An 18,860-nucleotide genomic window follows, 5' to 3' on the forward strand; every position below is an offset into this window, starting at 1 on the left:
CGTGAATGTATTCTAAATGCAAGAGACCCGCCACTTAAAGGGATATAATGATGAATTGTTTTGTAAACTGAAAAATACACTTGAGATGTAAATGCCAGCCTCATAAGTTCCCTGCCTTCAAAGTCCAGATTTGTGTATGTTTGGTTCTATAAAATATGATATACACATGCATATTTCATAGAGAAAAAAAAATCCTAGGACTGGCTTGCATCTTGAATTCCACAGAAACTTGAGACACTTTTCTCATTTGCCTTCAGCTTTCTCACTTACTGAAACTGTTTTTTTTTTTTTTTCTTACATACCAAGTCTCTAAGCTTCCCTGAGTCCTTTTTATAACTAGATGGGGTACCAATTAATAAGTAAAATCTAGGCTGCAGGTCATATCTCTGGGATGCCAGCCTGTGTGGGCATACCAGTCTAGTTTCCAAAGAACTCTGTTTGGTTCCATTAAAACATTCATACCATAAAACTTTTGTGTCATTAAAAACATTCACTAGCTAAGTACCAGTTGGGCTCTGTTTACTTTATAACTCATTAACTCCTTCTGTTAAAGGCCAAAGCTTTTTGTGACCCTAAGAAACAGGACACTGGAGCTGGAAAGATGGATCAGCAGTTAAGAATACTCATTACATCTTCCTTCCATGGCTCAGTTGGTAGAGCAGGGGGACTGTAGAGGAATACTCATTGCTCCTGCCAAGGTCTGGGTTTGATTCCCAGCACCCTCAGGAGCCTCACAGCCATTGGTAACTCGCGTTCCAGGGGATCTGATGCCCCCTTCTGGCTCTTATGGGCATCAGACAATGCACACGGCACAAGGAATACATACATACAGGTAAAACAAAAACAAAATAATCTTTTTTTAAGGGCACGTATTGTTGCTCTTGAAGCTACAGCTAGCATGTTATGCTGGAAGAGCATCTCTGATGTAACTTTTGCCTATGAATATGAAAAGAAGAACAATCTAGACTGCCAGCTCTGTAGCCTCCTTGAACAGCAGAGGCCGAGCAAACAGCATTGTCAAGCCTTACACATATCAACAGAATAAAATATTTTGAAGATACACTAGTCACATATGGCTATCCCAGAATATCACCATCCACGAATATGGGTGTTATTGTTTTTTCGTTCTGCATGAAGGCTTCACACACTCTTTCACAGATATGCCAAGTATAGCTTGACTCATGATGCATTCATAATAGATACTGAGAGTTGAACACGCGAACTGCCTGCAAAGCAGTTGACCGTATTTCCTTCGCTGTTGACAAAGCCAGCAGCATTTACTTTGACTTGAAGTAGAAATCCAGACATTTAGCTACTGGTCTGAAAAGTTTAGGGAAGTTGGAATCCGGTGTAGCAAGGGAACAAAATCACCTTATTATGTTTTATCTTGATGATCCTTCAGTTAAAAAGTTCAGTCATCCATCAGTATTCACGGGTGATCACCATCAGGATGCCCATGGCCATGAAAACTGAAGGATGTGTGAGTTCATTATATAAAATGGCTTAGGACATACACAGAACTCATAATACCCTCCTGTGTATGTGGAATAGCTAGACTGTCAGGCTTTCTGATTCTCCCTGGGTGTGCACCCTAATGGGTCTGAGACAATCATTGTAATTCCATCCATGTGCAGCATTTGTTCAGATGGACACACTGGACAGGAAGGGGGTCATGACCCAGTTAAGTTCACGAAATCAAAGGGAATGTTGGTGGCTCTGGGCGTTTCCTTGTCCTTAACAGAAAATAGTCTTCTCTTGCTTTTGGACCTTTGAGAGTGCAGATGGGAGGCCCAGCAATACTATCTCTTCTCGCTGTCAACTTGCGCGGATACAGAATAGGGGAAGAGTGTGGAACCAAACCAGAGACTTGTGATAGCTGAACTCAGTTGTCAACCTGAGGACTAGAACTTCCTGGAGAAGGAGCATGTATGTCCATGGGAGGTCACATTAATTTGGGAGGGTTGCCTTGTCCACCATGACTAGTACCGGGCCCTGGGTTGGGTCCTAGACTGTACAAAATGGGAAAGCTGCCTAAGGACACACATGTGTTTATTGTTCTCTGTTCTCCGATTGTGAATGCCATACAAGCAGCTCCTTTAAGCTCCTGCTGCCTCAACTTCCCCTTTGTGAGGAACTGTACCCTTGAACTGTGAGCCAGAATAAGCCCTCTCTCCTGGGATTTTGGTTTTGTCAGGATATTTTTATCATAGCCATGAGAGAAGTAACTACGGCAGAGACACATGCCGTGTATAGCACCTTACCTGCTGTTCTGCTTTGGTCTAGAAGGTCATCCATGGATTCATGGTTTGAGCCCTTGCTCCACAGATGGTTCACAACTGTGGGAGATTAGTTAAAACCTTCATGATCTGGGTGCTGGCTGGTGGAAGCAGGTCATTCTGGATGGCTTTGAAGGTGACAGTCTGGTCTTGGTGTCAGTCAGTTCTCTGCTTTCTTGCTGGCTACCATAGGAACACTCTTACCCTGTAGGAAAGTACCTCTAGACACCCACTTAATGAGAGTTAATGTGACTCCTTACTCAAGCCACTTAGCTTCTGTTCCAGGACGTGCAACTGAAAGCATCTTAGCTGTATGATTCCTTCACTCTTACAAAGCGTAAACCTAGGGGCTCTGTCTAGCTATGACAAAGTAGCTGGCCGGACAACTTGAAAGGAAGAAGGGTTTATTTTGACTTATAGTCTCAGAAGGTTCAATCCAGGAGTTCACATCACAGTGGCCAGAATGTGTAGAAAACAGAGACAAAGAGTCGAGGAAGCTATAACCCCAAGGACATGCCTCTGGTGGCCTACTTCCTTCCACCAGACCCAGCTTCCGGCTTTTTAGCCCCTCCCCCCCCATGATAATGGGTAAGCCATTCATGACATGAGAGTCCTCACAGTCTGAGTGTCTCTGGAAACACCATAACACACATCCCCAGATGTGTGCTCTCCTCATGGTTTAGTCACCAGAGTGCAAGCCACAGTTGATCAGAGACAATTCGAGATAACACAGAGCCCGCTTCCACTTTGAGGCAGTGTGGAAGAGTGACGGGCCACACTTGGCTGCTAGCACGGCCTGTGCGACTCATTGTTTATCTATCAATGGGAAATCTACTTGGCTTCTTTCCAATCATATGCTGCTGTTAAAAAGTTAAATGACGTTCAACAGGGCTAGAGACAGCACTTCCTTGCTGGGCGTTTATCCTGGTCAGCAGAGATAGAACATTAAGACACGGGTCCTGGTGCCTCGGGGCTACTCTGTCCAGAGCAGCTAAACTGTCAAATGGACGGCTGAGGATTGAGTGTAACGCTGTGTGCACGAGGACTGGCTGACATCATCAGGACTTCTTGGTTTGAGTGGAGGAAATAAACACATAAGGGTGTAGGCCTCCCTCATCCCCACCCCCAAGTTCTTAAAGCTCAAAGTAAGAAGCATAGAATAAACCATTAATTCAGCCACCACATTGGATTTGGGTAGAATAATCTCTTCGGGCTGTCATTGGTACCTTCTCTAGAATGAAAACACACTCGGTCATGCCTCTCCAGTTTTTATTTACTGAATTACTATTACTTGCTTTTGAAACAGAGTCTTTTTTGTAGCCCGGGGTTCCCTAGAACTCACTGTGTAGCCCAGATCTGTCTCAAACTTGCAGCGTTCTTGTCTTAGCCTCCAGCATGAGACGAGATTCTTTGCCTTTCTTCTCTGCATTTTCTCTGCCTCAGATAACCAGATAACAAGCGGGCTATGGTGAAAGCCTCTCCTCTCCCTGTCTGGAAACGGTGCAGAGTGTTGGGAGGTCTCTGGGCAATTGCCTTCAGGGCTCTTAGAAGGGCTCTCAGGGTCGATGAAGGTTCCCTGTCTTAACCCACAGGAATGACTAGTACCGAGAACTGTTGTTTGACTCAGTGGCTGTGTGGGGGCAGCTTTCTTGGCTTCTTGCATCATTTTCTCTTGATCTTTTTACCCCTGCTGGACACATCAGAGGTTTACTCTGAGATAAGCCCGGATGTGATAGAAATAACACAACACATGGAACACAGCTTGAATTCCTTATGCAGCATGTGATTTGGGTCAATTCTTCCCAGCCTTGGGACCTCAATTTACATACCAATGGTCTACATTGTTGGGTTGTGCACTCATGATTCCAAACACTTATAGACTGAAAATAACTGAGAATATTGTTTCCATAGTGAATATATACAGACTCTCTTCTCATTTTCATCATTCTGCCCTAAAACATAGATGACAGCTACTTACCAGATATTTACACTGTAGTGGATGGGGCAAGACTCCTAGAGATGGTTTAGAGTAAACAGAATGGCATGGGCAGGTGATAAGCAAGCAGTAAGAAATTTGCCACAAGGACTTGGATATCCTGAGGTTTGGGGTATTTGTTGGAGAGGCCCCAGAACTAACCCCCTTGGAAACCAATGGATGACTACATAGTATATGTAAAATAGACAGAAAGAGTGCCCAGAAAGAAGAAATTGCCCAAGAATTTCTGTCTCTCTTCTTCCTTCCCTTAGTCCTTTTTACATCTGGTCAGCTGGAAATCCTTGAGCCCTCAGCTTCACCACTCACTGCCACTTTGCTTAGAGGAAGTTCTCTGACACATTCCTGTGGGAAGCTGACCTTTTAAAAAAAATCCATGAAATAAATTCTGAAAGCTGTATTTAGAAACCAAACATAGGTGACAACTTGGGATTCCTCTTCCCTTCCTCTATCTGCTGCTTTCTCCTGTTCCTTCACCTTTTCCTCTTCTTTACCTTTCTCTTCATCCTCTTCTTTTTCCTCCTCCTTCTTTATCTTCATCCTTTTTATGATACCTTTCCCTAAAAGGAGTCAGGAGGACTTATAAAAGTCACTTCTCCTGATCTACTTGTTTCTCTACAAACATAAGTCCTAACTCGAGTTTAATGGTGAGCCATCTTGACTTAGGTTACAATTATACAGGGCTAAGCTTATGTCAAATTTGCATTCAAAGAAAGACATAGGATAAAATATGACTACAAAATAATGTCTCAAAGCTCAAAGTTACCAAGAGACTATAGGATATTTTAAAGAGTTCCCTAATGTTTGAGATTGAAAGCATAGAGCTATCCTTTTACTCCCTTAATTAAACCAGAAATTGCACAAATAGCATTCTGCTCCAACACTACAAAGCTAATGTTTTCATGTATCGATTTTATTTTAGCATTTGTCAGTATCATATTACATGACCCGTGTTTTGTACCATCTATCTTCTGCTACAAAAACCGCAGAAATGGATCCTATTGTTAAGGAATTACAAAGCAAATGGTGTTTAAAATGAAGCAGGCTTTCCTGGAACATTGGTATTCTGTCAGGCTTTTTGGGAGCCTTTCTAGTGAATAACATTTTGGACTGGTAATGGCGTTGTTCTGCTCGCTGTGATTCCATAACCTGCAGGTGCTTCTGCCTTTTTAAAGCAAGAACAAAATATGAGGCTTTGAATCCCGGGACTCGGGTAGGGGCGGGGGGCCTGATGGGAAGCCCACTGAGAAATAAAGAGCCACCTTTGCCATCATTTTGTGACACAAAGAGGAACATATGTCATGGGCAGACACACGATGCCCTGCACCTGTGACTGTACAGAGACAGTCCTTCATGGTGTCTTCTAGAGAAGAGATAGCCCGAAACATGGGACTCAGAGTGGACCTGCTGGCAGATCTTAAGATGAAAACACCGGAAGGAAGATCAAACCAAAAGAGAAATGGAACCGGTGAAGTGTTGAATTTATCCTGCTGTTAACTGTGGAGCTATTGACAAGTTATGACTGCCAAGGGAGGGAATGTCAGTTTTCTTCAGGGCTATGACTCCTGGTGTGTTGTCTGTGCCCTGTGGATGGCCCCTTACTTGTGCACATACAAGTAATATTAATTAGACCCAGTAATTCTAATTGTTTTGTTTTTTGTTTTGGACATGAAGGGGATTTAGTAGGCGGGGGCTTGGGCAAAGTTGTAGGAGGGAGAAGGAGGTCAGTTACATTGTGTGCTCACATGACGTTCTCAAAGAAGAAATAAAAATACATTAAGATAAAAATCACTGGACTTGTCAGCCCCACCCACTGACCCACAAGTTGACATGGAGATTCCGCTTGAGCTGAGATACCCTCGCTTAGACATCTCCCACTCACTGCAAGAACAGAATCAGGTGATGTCTTCAGCTAATGGAAATTCTCCAGGAAGTAGAATTAAAAATATTGATGTTGCCTATGGAAAGATACATCAATAGGTTAAATATACTACAATCACATGCACTCAGTGAGACAAACAAAATCCCCTAAACAACGGGCAGGAGTTATCTGAAGTGCAAACATGTGAGACCTTTACTGCCAGGGAAGAAGTTTAGCAAGGGAACAAGAAACATTGTTATAGGACTCTGATCTGACTGGCTCCATCTGGAGGGGAACCATGTTGGTCCACTGACTGTTCAGTTCCCAGCAGGGAGCAGGTGCCAGCCCTTAAAGCACTGGGCCCTCTAGGCCCTGCTAGGGTTTTCTCCAGCTGTCTTCTCTTTTTCTCTCCCCTTTTGACGACGCCCCTTCCCTTTCCTCTTCTGTCCAACACAGAAGAAAGTACCGGCCCTGTCTCCGTGTTCTCAGATTGCTTTCTATAGTGTGCAGCCCTACCACATAAGCCATAACGCTACCATTCGCTAACTGCCTCAGGAAGCCAGTAAGGATATCGGCTGACTCTTGACGTTTTACAGTGAAAATGACAATTTGCTAGAGCTGCAGAAAGACAAATGCATGTATGAGTTGTGGGGGGATGGTGGTGGCAGGCAAGGGAGTGAGAGGGATGGGTGGAGGAGGAGAAAACCCAAAGCTATAATTATTCTGTGGCTTCTTACACTTAGAAATTTCAGGAGAGGGTTGGTGACCTCTCATCTGGAATGCAGAGGGCAGGAAGGAGGGTAGAGGAAATGGACGTGGCTCACAGGAAAATGGCGCCTATTGAGTGAAGAGCCACTGTAAGGTGCCGTCATCATCACTTACCTACCCATGACCACAAGGAAACAAGCCGTGATACCTCTGTGAATTTTGGCTTAACCGCCAATGGCCGCAGCCCGCAGCACCGTGTTCAACCCTTTGCTTGACCGTCTCCAGCGTTTGTGACAGCCTTGCAGGACCAACAGGGGCCGGCACACAGGTCTCAATGAGTCAAGCCTGCTCTTCTGCTGTCTCACCCATGCTCATGGCGGTGGGTGGACTTCACTCTACAAATGATTGTCGTGAATTTGTAGAAAAACACACTTCGGCAACCGGGACATGGATGCTCTTTGCGGGGAGGGAGTCAGAGTTATTTTCCTTGAGAGCCCAGGATGAACATGATTTTGTCTTGAGAGTGTTGCTCAGACATTTGGAAGACAGAGTGTTTTTGTTCTGATGCAAATATAGAGCCCTCAGCATGATCAACAAAATTACAAGAATTTAAAAAAAAATGAAATTAAAAACTTCAAAAAAAAAAAAAAAGTCATGCTTGCCCCTGCTTGCTTTAAGCTCTGACTTCAAACCTCAAGAGGTGTATTTTCTATAGTTTGGGTCTGAAATATCCCTCCCTGGGTGTTAAAGGTTTGGTCACCAACTTGGTGGGTTAGGGAAGGTGGAGCATTTTAAGGAGAGGTTTAGTAGAAGGAAGTTGGGCCGTTGGGTACATGGTTTGAAAGGGATGCTGACCTTCTAGTTTCTCTCCATCTTGGCTGTCTTGTATGAACTGATTGCCTCTGCCACGAAGGGCTGTGCTACCACGGGCCCAGAGTAACAATGGCAAGCAAGGATGGCCTGAAAACAGGAGGCAGAGTAAGTCTTGGTTCTTTTAAGTTAACTGCCTCAGATGCTTTGTCACAGCAACAGGAAGCAAACAGAGTCATTCCTCCATCCTTATCAGTCATTGGGGGATAAGTCAGAAGAAATTAAAAACAAACAAACAAACAAAATAGAGAGACCACTTCCCTGAAAAGCATTTTCCCATTTGCCATCACTTCCATCTTTCGTGTAGTTGCAACACTAACTCATCCCCGATTCGGTGGGTGGAGAATCATTGCTGAGTTGTTTTTATGACAGCGGCAGGCCTGGCTTATTTTCTACCTCGAAAGATAGACAGGTATGGGATGGACACCATGGGGAAGTCTGCCTTCACCAGCTAGGAATAAAAGCCCACATCATTAGTGTATATAAGATCACACCTTGACTTATTTGGGGAGACCCTTGTGGTAGACCCTGTCATTTTCCAGTCCTGGGGGGGGGGTGAAATTAGCTTATCGTGTTTAAAACTTCATAGAAGCCTTTGTAACCGGCAGGAACCTGAGGGAGGAGGCCGTGGGGAGCCATGTATTCCCCTGGTTTATCTCTTCTTTGTTTTGATTCTTAACTGGGTCATCGTACTGGCAGGGGGGCCTTCCCTTCAGACTGTGTCTTTTGACAGTTTCCAGTCGTTTCCATTGAAGGAGAAACTTCCCTCCTTAATGAAGGCTCCCCACAACCTGTTATCTGGAAGAAATCTTAGTTAGAAATGGGTCATCCTTAGAAAGAATCTGGGGGCGGGGAGCGGGTGCAGGGAATGAAGGACTCTTCGAAAGGAGGTCACTTTACACTGGTAACAAGCAAAGTCCCAGGGAGATGACTTGTCTCCCAGAATCCTTCTTTGCTCCCTAACACAATTGTCTTCATGCCAGTCCCAGCCACTATGACATAGAGCCCTGCCATGCCACCATCCACGCCAGAGTCACCTACGAGTTTGCACGCATGCTGAAATATTTTTAAAATCAGAAGCCTGCTGTGTAGGGGCCACCCGTGTGAGTTACTTTCCTTGTTATTGTCAGCGAGTACTGGATGAAAGTACAGTCCATCGGGGAAGGCAAGGCATGGTGGGCACCAAGTGGCTCTGGGGCGGCAGCCAGCTCATCTCCTTCGGTCTGACAGAACAGGAAACAGTAGGCGGAAAGCGGGAGCAGCTGGAAGACCTCAAAGTCCACCTCTATGGACTCATTTTCTCCTCCCGAAAGCTCCACAGCCTTCTCAAACAGCTCCACCGTCTGGGGGCCAAGCGTTCAAGTGCATGAGCCTAAGGGGAGGGGGGCATTTCACATTCAAGACACAGCAGTGCCCCACTCATGAATACACAGCCAGTGATGAAATGAGAGGGGTAAGAAACAGGCTCATGTGATTACAGGAGCTCAGTAATGGTCACCTTCCAGGAGTTGGTGTTGATGAAGGAAGGACTGAGATGGTGGCTACCTGAGGGAGACAGTGGCTAAGACTGAACTGGCTCTGGGGTCCGCTCTGCCTGGCCTCAGCTTCTTTGTTTCTTTCCTTCTTTGTTTCTTTCTTTCTTTTTCTCTCTCTCTCTTTCTTTCTTTTTCTTTCTCTCTCTTCCTTCTTTCTTTCTTCTCTCTCTCTCTCTCTCGCTCTCTCTTTTTGGTTTTGGTGACAGGATTTTTCTGTGTAACCTTGGCTGTCCTGGACTTGCTTTGTAGACCAGACTGGCCTTGAACTTACAGCACTCTGCCTGCCTCTGCCTCCCTGAGTGCTGGGATTAAAGGCATGTGCCAACACACCCGGCTTTCCCCCTCTTTTTAAAAAAAGTTTCAAAAGTTTGCATTATTTTGGGATGAATTTTCCATTTGATGTAAATTATTAATTTTACTATATAATTTTTCATAATATTATTTTATACATTTTTATTCAGATATGTTGGTAGTTGTAATCCCTCTTTCATTCCTGATTCTAATCATTGTTTTTTCTTTTTGTCAGTTCTGTTTTTTTTTTCCCAAAGACCCAGCTCCAATTTTTACTTTAAAGGATGAAATAATGCAGTGTTGCTTCAAATACAACAGAATGAAATTAGATGTCAACAACAGAAGCAACGCTGTATTATTTCAAGCCTTTAAAGTTTACTGAGACTGTTTTTGTGGTTCCAAATATGGTCTATGCCATCTAATATCTTGCATACTTGAGAAAATGTATATTCTGATGTTTAGTTATGAAATTATACACACACGTACTTTAGCACATTGATCAAGTCTTTCACTTTTCTAATTGTTCTGTATAGGGTTCTACTTATTCCCAAAGATCTGCTATTGACATTTTTCTGATATGGCAGAATTGTACAGTTCTCTTTACATTCCTGTGGTGGTTAGTTTTAATTGTCAAGTTGATATAATCTGGAGTCACTTGGAAAGGAAATCTTAATAAAGAGTTATATAGAGTAGGATGGCTGGTAAGTACATTTATGGGAATTGTCTTTAGTGCTGATGTTATCTGATGTGGAAATACCCAGCCCATGTTGGGTGGTAACATTTCCCAGGCAAGAGATCCCATACTTTGTAAGCAAAAATAATAGTATGAGGCAAAATGAAGTCTAAATATAAACTCTTACAAGACACACACACACACACAAACAAACATTGGTAAGGGGGTCAGTTTATTAGTAAAATGATAAACACGAATGCACCTAACAATAGAACCACCAAGAAAACAACAGGAAAAACTTAAGAGAGGGAACTGAGCATGAATAAACATGGCTTCACTTATTCTTTCTCTGCTCTTCACTGTGGTTGCAACTAGCTACTTCAAGTCCCTTTCTTGACTTCTGCACAGCGATGGACTGTCCCCCAGATTGTAAATTGAATAAAACTTTTCTCCCCTAAAATTGCAACTACTAGGATGTCTTACCACAGCAATAAGAGTGAAACTAGAATAATTCCTCTTGATGTTTTTTATTTAGACTTCATCTTGTCTCAAGCTATTATATTTTACTCAGCTCTTTTTTAGTTGCTATTCCAAACTTCAGTTATAATTGATTTATCTTTGAATTTTAAATTATACTTTCTGTAAACAATATGCTGTTAAAATTTGTAGTTTTTATCCTCTGTAACAACCTCTATTTTTAATAGGATGATTTTTAAAGTATAATTTAATTCATTCATATAAAGCTAATGTCCTCAAATGCCCTGTTATATCTTTCATTGTTCTCATACCACTTTTCATATCTCTCCTCTCTTTAACTTGTGCTAAGTAACTACCATTCAATTGCTCTAGCAGTTCTTTCGCTCTTTGACTTATTTTCTTCTGATGGCCCCAAGGCTTACTATTTGGTTCTAAACTTACCAAAATCAGCTTGAGAGTCACTTTAACTTAATTCCACTGAGTTATAAGATATGATTCCTATGTAATTCTATTTCTTTTCCTCACTTTTTATGTCTCAGTATCATACATATTTGCTGTTGAATCAGACACACATTGTTACAATGATTGCTTTACATTATTTCGTATCTTACTTCTTATTTATAGTTTCTGATTCTTTTCATTTGTTCCTGTGGATTCAAGTTACCATCTGGCATCATTTCCTTAGCCCAATGTAGTTTTGTTTCCACCCACAGCTATTTTTTTTTCTTATTGGCAAAGCTAATACATTCCAGTATGTTGAAGGCCCAACAATGCAATATATACTACTCTATGCAATAGCTTTTAAATCAGTGGAGGAAAGAAAGAAGGAATTTGCAAATTTTTGTGTTTGTTTTTACAATTATGCCATCACCTTTCCTGAGGTTCCTTGCTGATTAATAAGAACTTATTAGTAAGCTATTTGCTGGGATCAACTGCTTTCCACCTGCAAAAATTCCTCTAGTATTTTCCCTCTTGTACAAAACTAAGCTAAGCTACTTTCACTCTTTTGTCCTCTGGAAAAAATAATTTCCATTTTTGTTCATTTCAAAATTTCTTTGCTTTCCATTTCATTTTGGAATGAGAACTTTCTGATTATAGATTTTTAAAATTTTCTCTCTCTGTGTCTTCTCTGTGTCTTTCTGTCTGTCTCTCTCTATGTGTGTGTTTCTCTCCCTCACTCTACCTCTCCCTCTCTCTCTCACACACACAGAACTCCGGTTAATACAGGAAAGAACATATAGAATTGACATTGTTCACACACACACACACACACACACACACACACACACACACTTGGGATTTCATGATACAACAATCTCATTCTATCTTCATAGTACTGAAAACAGCATCATTGTATGTGCATTAAGTTGGGCTAAGCATTTTCCATTCTTCTTTTTTACTTGTGTGCATTCATGTTCATGTGTGTGCAGGTGCACCTGGGTGGCAGAGCAGATATGGAGCCCAGAGGTCAACCCTGGCTCTTTCTTTTCTGAAAGGACTGTTCTGGCTCAGGACACCCCAAGACCAAGTTCTCAGTACAAAGGAGATTTATTTGCCCCAGAGGGACAAAGGGCAGGGAATAAGAGACAAAGACAGGAGATAGATAGAGGACAAGGAAAAGGGGAAGGGGACAAGGATAAAGAAGAAGCAGTATTTGTCCCAGGGGAGGAGGGAGATTCAAGGGACTACCTCTGCATAGAGAGAAGACAGACATGTGTGGCCCATAGGCAAATAGCAATGTATAAAGGTACAAGAGGAAACACCATGTTAAGAGGTGTTTAATTTTAATTGGGCATGTTAATTGGGTGAACCTAAGGAGGCATTTGATTTCTGGTTTCAATACTTTGATAGTTGGACCCTGGTAGGTCTCAGGAGGAAGAAGTGTACAAATAAGAACTAGCTTTAGGAATGCAGCCTAATGACTTTTAGCCAGGCAGAGGGAATGGGGGAGAAGGGTAAGACCTGGCATGTTTACCATGCTCAGGTTGGCTACACTCCCTCCACTGTCACCTTGTGGAGCTGTCTGATAGGCTTGGCTGGGTGGTCAGAAGGCCTCTGGGCTCCTCCTGTCTCTGCCACCTCAGTGCCAGGATTATAAACTTGTGCCACGACATTTGTTTTATTTATGTGGGTTCTGGGGCCTGAACTCAGATCTTTATCCTGAGCTATCTCCTCTACTCTATTTTTCTTTTTCAGGAAGACTCCTTTTCAAGTAAAGGCCTCCTTGATTAAAGTCAGCCTTCATCGTATCCTTATTCTTCACCTCAGTGCTACATTCAGACATGTTCCGTTAAAGTATATAGATGTTACAGATGAGAATCTGTGGGGAAGACACATTAAAATCTGTGTCAAGACACAACTTCTTGAGATTTAAGTTGGTTTCGGTTTAAATCTTTGAAGAAAATGGCAGTTGAGGGTGGCATTTTAATATTATGAGCCTCTGTAATATACAAGTCTCTTGTTGAATAATTTCTCATCAGCATTAGCACACTGGCTTCTTGCTCCCTTGTTACTTTGCATTGCATTCACGCGGACCCTATCATCTGATCCTGCAGAGATCTTGTTTATAGTACACAAAACTCCCCTGGAGGGCTTTCCATTTGAAGGGGAGGGAGGAGAGCAGATCCACAGTACTCCCAACGCAAAGCTCTACAAGATGTGAAGCCTATCCTTGAGAGAGAGAGAGAGAGAGAGAGAGAGAGAGAGAGAGAGAGACAGGGACAAAGAGACAGAGAGACCGAAACAGAGAATGAAAGTGCGCATGTGTGTGCACACACCTGTGTGAACTTACACGCATGTGTTTGCGTGCACCCATATGCGTGTGTGGCATGCGGTATTCATCTGCTTGCCGGCCTCAATTCAAAACCAGCAGCTAGGCAAAGCCAAGAACAGGGACCCGCCTTCTGAGAACATCAGGGAAACAGCCTTTGCCTGACTATTTCCTACCCATTTTTTTTTTTTTTTTTAAAACACTGGAGGCTTAGGCGGAGAGCAAACAACATTTTCAATTCGAAGCTTATTCAACATTTCTGTGTTGCCACAATTAGGCATCCTAGAAGCATGTGCTGCCGTTCCATTCAAACCCCAGCGTCCGCTCTGACAGGTCACAGACTAAAAACCAGGATAATGAGATTCTATCTTGCTCGCAGGATCCAGACGCGCCAGTCTGGTACAGATCAGAAAAAGAGAAAACAACAACTCAAGTGCTGATTTAATCTCCTTTCCCTCCAATATTGAGTTCCTATCAAAACAGCGTACCCAGTGTGAAGTTTGTTAAGAATGCAGCCTCTTAGTGGTTTGTGAAGTCTACAGACGTTTCAAGAAATTTCAAGTCCTGACACGTGACGCCCCATGTTCACTTGGTTGTGGGAAGAAGGGTTTACACACCCGCATGGATGTTTGCATTATGGAGGACAGATGAGGAGATCTTCTGGATAATTTGGAATTTTAAATGGCTTCCGTGTATCTAGAAAATTGCGGGGAGAGTTATGCAAATTAAAAAAAATGTGTTAATGTGTATGTATGTATGTCTGTGCAGGTGCCCGGGAGAGCCCCTGGATCCGGAGTTACAGGGAGTTGTGAGTGTCCCACTGTGAGTGCTGGGAAACAGCGTGAGTCCTCGTCCGGGAGAAGCACACACTCTTAAGCACTGAGCCACCTCTCCAGCCTGGGATAGATTCTGACTGGCACATTTGCTCGAGTGTCTCTTTAATCCTGTTAGTTGCTCTGCTGTTGCCACTGGAAGTTATCCGTTACCCTGTCTGAACAGTTGCATTAGAGACACACAGTGACAGCACTGAACTTTCCCTCTTTGCATTGAGAGACTACTCTTCTCTTCCCAGGCACAGAGGTTCAGTTTCTTCCTTTCCCTGGCACTTGTCTCACATTCGACAGCTCTTCTGTAGACACAGGAGCTTGGAAGATGTGCCAATCAAGTAGTCACTTCCAATTTTTAGCCGGCGTTTCTACTTTGAAGTCTTGTCTCTTTTCTCTGTAAGGTACAATATGTCGGTAACTCATCATGCGCTGCTTCAGCTTGTTGAAAGCGAACCTGAGGAGTAAGGAAGCCCTCCCTTATCCTATCTTGGGGGCAGGCTGGTCCCCAACTGTAATAAGAAAAGGGGAAATGGCAAACCACTAAGAGCATTAAACTTGTGTGGCCTTGAGAGCAACCAGAGGTGAAATTCCCAACCTCGATGGTGCTTGCTGAATCCACAGTGTCAGAACACCTGCGGTGAGAGGGGAAACCCGGAAGTTCAGCCACGCAGCTCCCATCAGGACCCTCAGCTGAGGGGCTCAACTATTGCAGCTGGTTTCTGCGGGCGATGTGAGTGCCTGACTGATGATGTCATCCACCTGCTGCCATTTGTTCTTTCCCTTGGATGCATCACTGAGGGGCGGGGCACCCTGCCGACTTCCCCAGTGAATTTCTGCTGCCCTGATTTGAGGGCACCCTTTGCCATCTCCACTGCATGCTGGGAGCACCCGGTTTGGGGCATTCTCTGTCTCTTGGCTTTTTATCTGCTACTCTCCACCCACTTTGTAACTTCTGCTGAGTCTATGCTTAATGAATTCCCCCATCCAAAACAGAGCACGGCGGTCCAGATTAGTCTCTGGACCATGCAGAATGTGATTGGTACAGTCAGGGTCCGTCAGGTTTCGTTTCTATACCAACCAACCTAGCAAGTCCCTTTTGACGACTCATAATCATGATGCCGGTTATTTTCCTCCAGAGCTCTGACCAATAATGGACATCCACTTCTTACTCTCTAACAAACATGAATACGGCGATTTACAGGACAAAGGAACTTTGCAGATGTGACTAGCAAAGGACTCTGAAATCCTAGACTACCTGAGTGTGAGTGTGTGCCGTGTAATCCCAAGAATACTTCTACTAGGGAAACAAGTTGGGTAGAGTAAGAGAAGGAGGCATGGTGAAAGTGGAGGCTGGGATGATTGAAGACACTGCGATGCTTCTGAAAGCTACAAGAGACAAAGGAACAAGTTCTTCCCTACAGTTTTCAGGACAAAGACAGTCCCGAGGAACCATATTAGGCTCTGACTCATGGAATTAGAAAACCGTTCATATATATGTATCACAGATGCACCACATCTGTGATAATCTGTTACATCAGCGGTAAGAAACATACACCCCGCTTTGTCATTTGGGTCTTACAGAAAGAACACATTCAATCCGTGACCCCCCCCCTCCTTGAGTCTTTCTCTTGGCTCTTCACAGCAAGACTTAAATTGGAGCGAAGTCTTGTCTTAGTTAGGGTCACTATCGTTGTGATGAAACAGCAGGACCAAAGGCCAACTGGGAAAGACAGGGTTTATTTGGTTTCTGCTTGCACACTGTGACCCATCCTTGAAGAAAGTCAGGGCAGGAACTCAAACCGAGCAGAAATCTGGAGGCAGGGGCTAATGAAGAGGTCATGGAGGGGTGCTGCTTACAGACCTGTTTCCCCAGCTTGCTCAGCCTGCTTTCTTACAGAATGCAGGACCACCTGCCCAGGGATAGGGCTGCTCACAATGGGATGGGCCCTCCCCCTTCTTTCACTAATTAAGGAAATGCCCTAGTGGCTTCCTTACAGCCTGATCTCATGGAGGCATTTTCTTAATTGAGGTTCCGTCCTCTCCAATGACTCTAACTTGTGTCAGGCTGACATATACAAAACTATACAGCACAACTGTCAATCAGCCTTCTAAAACTGTATTTACAGTTTTGTGTCAATGTGCATTTTTTTTTTTCTGGGAAAGGAGCCATAGATTATACGAGCCATTGAAAGTGATCTATGATCTCAGCATTGGAAATGTCAGTCTTGCCTGGGCGCTCTCCACTTCCTGCATTATCCCCGGCAGAGTGTGACGGGGATAAAAAAGGAGAAAAGGGGTGGAAAGGAGGATGGTCACTGTCCTTTGTCAGTGGTCCTTCCTTCCAGAAGGCAAGAGGAGTGTAGGCTTGCTGAGGTCTCCTGTAAGATGGCATCCCCTGGGCCCTTTGGGCACTGCTCTTTCTTGCCAATGGCAAAACTAGTCCTCAGAGGAATGCCATTGCTACCAATAGCTTTACTGAGCAGGGGTCTGGGGCATTCTGTTGTATTCCTGTCTGCTGTGCTGGACAGGGTGGCATCGGGGCTGGTATACATGGGCAGTGTCCCTGGGGACCTAGCTTCACTCAGTACTTGCCCATGACAACAGGCTAGATCTTGAGCACTCTATGAGGTTTAAGGGCCTCTCTGTGAGGTAGAATCTCTTTCCTGCCTGTAAGGATGTGGGCAGAAGGAGTTTTTCCTGTCTGACTCTCACATGAGCTATTAGCAGTACCCTCTCATGAGCAAAGATTAGTCATGCTGAACAAGAGGCACAGAACTGTATGGAGACTGTCATTGCTGTCAGTTTAAGTGTGCATGTGTGTCTGTGTGTCTGTGTGTGTATGCTTGTGTGTGTGTCTGTCTCTCTTTGTGTGTGTGTCTCCATCTCTCTCTGTCTCTGTATCTCTCTGTGTATGTGTCTATGTGTGCACAGTTGCTAGTAAAGGCCAGAAGACAGCAGACCCTCAAGAGCTGGAGTTTCAGACTGCTCTGAGCATGGAGCTAGGACCTGAACTCAGAGCCTCTGCGAGCTAAGCAATCTTTGTAGCCCCTGGCTGGCTTCCTTCTGAAACAAAGAGTGTCAACAGCAACCCAGCTGTAGCTTGCTTTCAAGAAAGCTGTGAGTGTAAAATAAACTGAATGCATTTTGTTTGCTGAGCAAACTAGAAAAGAAAGCATAACAGGACTTGAAAGTGCATATACAGACACCACAGTCACCAAGGACTTTCCTATCAGCTCTGCGCCGTGCATTCTGATCACAGTTTAGATATTCAGAACCGATAGTTCACATCCTCCCCATCCTCAGGGAGACTAGGAGACTAAGGAAATGGCAGATCCAGACATAAAACCCAACTATTCTGATTCTGGATTTAGCATCCCCTTGGTCCCCAGCACCTATAAGTCTCTCTCCCACCTGCAAAAAAGTTTCAAAAAGCAGGTGTGAAGCCTAGGTTTAGCATCTTATTTACTTTCATGGAAGTGAGGGGATGAGACTGGTCCTTGCATTATCTTTTCTGTCTAGGAAACGTTTGCTCCACACAATCTCCGTATAGACGAGTCGTAACTGACAGTGTTGAAATACTGAAGACTTCTAGGTAAGTGCTCAGTGGAAGCAAGCTAATTTTTCTTTGCCTGAGAATGCCTTGGGGGGGGGGGGGGGGGGGGAGGAGAACAGGGAAATGTTTTCTATCTTTTCTAAAACAGAGTTTTGCCTTTAGGTATTAATTTAAACATTTAGAATCAACTTGACTTGTCTATTTATTCATCTCAAATTGTATATATGCACAACCATTTACACAATTGCATCTATCATTTGGTAATTACTATATGATCATAGGTAATTGTGCAATATATATTAGTTGTATATCTACCCAAACACATTCTATGTAATATGTACACAATTATACATGGAGAAAGAGAGTGAAATGACAAAGTTCCCTAGAGCTCCATGGAACACGAATAAGCATATGGACTGTTCCCTTACACCTACTCCTCCGGCTTGAGTATTGAAGATTTATATAGTTAGAGACTATGTGGTGTAAATATGTATAAATTTATATTGTGCTAATTTATGGCATGTGGTACAGAAGGCTGCTCGCAAGTTGCAGAGTATTTCTTCCCACGTTTCTGCTGAAATATTCATCTCCTGGTTCCTTCCCCATGCCTTTGCCTTTGTCTCTCCGCAGATGTTTGGAGCAGCTTGTTTTCAGGGGCGTGGAAGTCTGCTTACTGAATGCAATTCAGGTGAAGAATGCGCTGTCTCAGCTAGTCTGCAACCAAAGGGTGTTCCCCTCACCTTCAGCCACGCCAACTGCCATTGGGAAAGCAATTGCTTCCAAGGAGAGACAGTCTGTGTAGCTGCTGTCCCTTGTCCTAAATGCATGACAGCAGCTTGTCATCTGTATAGTAGAACTCTAATGGGCATGGAAAACTCAGTTTATATATGTATATATACCCATGCATATATATATATATACATTCTCTGGTAGAGACTAAAAGTGATAGCTAATAACAAAACAAAACAAAACAGTAGTTACAGTATGATGTGCTAAAATTTATTAAGCCCAACAAATTGTTAATTC

This window comes from Psammomys obesus, unplaced genomic scaffold (genome assembly GCF_907164565.1).
Source record: "Psammomys obesus unplaced genomic scaffold, mPsaObe1.curated_primary_1811, whole genome shotgun sequence".
In the NCBI taxonomy this organism is placed as follows: Eukaryota; Metazoa; Chordata; class Mammalia; order Rodentia; family Muridae; genus Psammomys; species Psammomys obesus.